We start from the raw sequence: 3,518 nt of genomic DNA, 5'->3' as shown, positions 1-3,518 counted from the left end.
TGGGAACGCACTGTGGATGATTATCAATGCATTTGGATCGCTCCTGGGATTTTTGTGCGTCTATGGGCATCGATGAGGAGACCTGTTTAAGCCTACCTTCACTTGTATGGTGACCACATGGAACATTTTTTTAATTTTTTTTTGTCTTTAAGTGCATATTTGCTGTTTGGATCCTCAGGGACTCTGTTGTAAGGTGCTGATCTACTCAGTCATAATAAAATGAAGCAAATGCATGGTGTCTGTTGTTTAGGACTTGTTCGAAAGAACAGACACCACTCATTCACATAATTGATTCCCCTCAATGGGCAAAGAATCCACCTTCTTCAGTGCGGATTCATAATTATGTCTGACCTTCTGCGGAATCTCTATGTAGCGAGCATGGAGGACGTGGACGTCGACAGGTGGTGCTGGGTGGAGTGTGTGTCACCCGAAAGGCGTCCCGAGATATTTCGGTTATTTACGATGAACACTGTGTCCGGGTGGCGCAGTGGTTAAGGCATCTGTCTAGTATTCAGAGGATCCCGGGTTCGAATCCCGGTCTGGCACAAATTTTCACTCGTAGCCGATGGTTCTGTATCAAAATCCCGATGTAGCTGACATCGGTAGTCCCTTTCACTTCCTTTCTCCCACATGTAATTTAGTGAAGTGACGAAGGTCATGGGATACCTCCTAATATCGTGTTGCACCTTCTTTTGCCCGGAGTAGTACAGAAACTCGACGTGGCATCGACCTACCAACTCAGTGGAAGACCCCTGCAGAAATATTGAGCCATACTGCCTCTATAGCCCTCCATAACTTCGGAACTGTTACTGGTGCAGTTTTTGTGCTTGGACTTACCTCTCGAATATGTCCCATAAATGTTCGATGGTAATCATGTCGGGCGATCTGAGTGGCAAAATCATTTGCTCAAATTGTCCAGAATGTTCCTCAAACCAACTGCGAGCAGTTGTGACGTGGTGACATGGTGCATTAATATCCACAAAGATTCCATCGTTGTTTGGCAATATGAAGCCCATGAATGGCTGCAAATGGTCTCCAAGTAGCCGAGCATAACCATATCCAGCCAATGATCAGCTCAGTTGGACCAGAAGACACAGTCCATTCCATGTAAGCACAGCCCACACATTACAGAGCCACCACTAGCTTGCACAGTGCCTTGTTGACAACTTAGGTCCATGGCCTCGTGAGGTCTGCACCACATTCGAACCTACCGTCAGCTCTTGACAGCCGAAATTGGGACTCATCTGACCAGGCTAAGGTTTCACAGTCTAGGGTCCAAGACATTTGATCACGAGCCCTGGAGAGGCACTGCAGGGGATGTCGTGCTATTAACAGAGACACTTTCTGCCATAACTCATTAACGTTAGTTTTGCCGTGCTGTACTAACGGACACGTTCGTCGTATTGTAACGCCGGAAATGCATGTCCTCCTATTTCCATCTATTGTACTATAAATTTGTTTTCCTTATTTTTGTTACCTGAATATATAACATTTCTGTGTCTTCGTATATTGTAATTGTTTTACTGTTTGTATATATATGCATTTATGTCGATTTATAATTGGTTTGTTTTGTGAATATTATTTGTATTTATGCGCTGGGTCTGGTCTAGGGAAAACTATGCTATCGAACGAATACATCGATAGGTCGTGTGGAGAACCAAAATGTTTAGGATCTTTGGTAGTGTTAGCTCTGCCGCGTGGAGCGCGGGCTGAGCAGAGGGAGTCTGGCGGGAGTGGCGAGTGGAGCAGGTGTGTTGTGTGAAACTCCCGCGAATTGCCGCGCTTTCGGGGTTTGGCAGCATGTAATTGCGCTCGACTTGCGATGATAGTTTCTGACATGGTGTCGCGGCCGGGAAACATTAGCTAGCGCACATCAAGAGCCCGTTTCGCCTGGTGACCGTGTCGAGAAGAAGGCGCGCCAACATCCAGCTTCTGCAACTTCGACGGCCGACAATGTGTGACTGTCGCCACCTCCTCGATCGACGGCTTCAAACCTTCACTCAACCGACAGGGAAGACTGGACGCACGTAAAGTTTTAGAACTGTATGGCAGACCTCAGCTTTTAAAACGGTTCAAATCACAAAATTACAGCAATGTAGAATGAACCTTTGTTGCTCATTGTCCCAATTGCATTACCAAGCAGGGTCCCTTCCTTTTCCGGAATGAACCCGAGTGTCGTTGGAATTCAAACGCCAGCATTAAAGTAACATTATCCTATTTCACTGCCTTAATTTCAAAATTCAGTTAAGGTATTCATAGCTGGCTACAATATTCAGATTACACAAGCACAAATTAAGAGTGCGAGTTTTGTTACCGTATTTTAGCTTACCTGTGACTGCAGCTCAGCTTGGTACGTACTAAATTTTACTATTGTTAATTGTTCAGAATCATTTAATTCAAGTTCAGAGTTAAATCCCTTATTTCTAAATTGCGTAGATTCAAGTAGCTTTTGAAATGATTGTTGAGGTAGTCCAAGACTAACCGTATTTGACTGAATTTCGATGTGCTTCAGAAAGAAAGCTCACCATTAACTTCGGTCACTAAGTTAACTTTCGATTTTCCTGTTTTATTAATTCTTTTGCTATATTAAGTCAGAGTGTAGCGAAATTTATTACTTCTGACAAACTTTCACTTTTCACACTACACGTGTCAACCTTCAGTTGCCACGCTTCTAGTGCTAATTATATGTGTAATAACCTTTCTTTTTCAGTTACTATAGTAATTGTGCTTAGGACTGGCAACCGTAATTTCTCCCAAATCTCAAATATCTGATTACCGCTAGTTAATTGTTAACGTAACGGCCGCACATTTACTTTCTTTATTAACTTTACCCCTTTTCATTAGCATTCTTCCTTTCATTTAGATGTAACCCTTTCCTCCCTCTTTACCGACAGATTAACTTTGGTGACGATTGCTTTTCCCAAATTTCCATTAGCTACACGCGGTTAAATTTTTCACTGTCATTAAGGTCGATAAGTGAGGGGGAGGTTACAGTATGTCCCACTTAGGTCGATGCCACGTCGAGTTTCTGTATTGCTCCGGGCAAAAGAAGGCGCAACACGATATTAGGACACAGTGTTGCTTGTCTGTTAGCACTGACAACTCTGTGCAAATGCTGCTCACGGTCGTTAAGTGGAAGTCGCCGGCCACTGCGTTGTCCGTAGTGAGAGGTAATGCCTGAAATATGGCAGTCTCGACGCACTCTTGGCACTGTGGATCTCGAAATATGGAATTCTTTAATTTCCCGAAAGGAATATGCCATGAGTCTCCAGCTACCATTCTGCTTTCAAACATTGTTAATTTTTGTCGTGTTGGTATAATCACGTCTGAAATCTATTCACGTGAATGATCTGAGTACAAGTGATAGCATCGCCAATGAACTGTCCTTCCATACTATGTTGTGCAATACCACAGCCATCTATGTATATGCATATCGCAGTACAATGACGTTGGTCACTTTAACGTATATAGTATCGTTGAAACTATTATTCTCAGTTTTGTAAAAGTGTACAATATAA

The 3,518-nt window shown here is 43.2% G+C and overlaps 1 non-coding gene across 1 annotated transcript; it reads left to right on the top strand.

The window, feature by feature from the left end:
- Positions 1-473: 473 nt before the first annotated feature.
- Positions 474-547, top strand: Trnat-agu (transfer RNA threonine (anticodon AGU)). Its single transcript has one exon. It is a non-coding gene; the product is annotated as a tRNA-Thr (tRNA).
- Positions 548-3,518: the final 2,971 nt, after the last annotated feature.

The sequence above is a fragment of the Schistocerca cancellata genome, chromosome 8, assembly GCF_023864275.1.
Source record: "Schistocerca cancellata isolate TAMUIC-IGC-003103 chromosome 8, iqSchCanc2.1, whole genome shotgun sequence".
In the NCBI taxonomy this organism is placed as follows: domain Eukaryota; kingdom Metazoa; phylum Arthropoda; class Insecta; order Orthoptera; family Acrididae; genus Schistocerca; species Schistocerca cancellata.
This window is presented reverse-complemented; position numbering and strand designations above follow the sequence as displayed.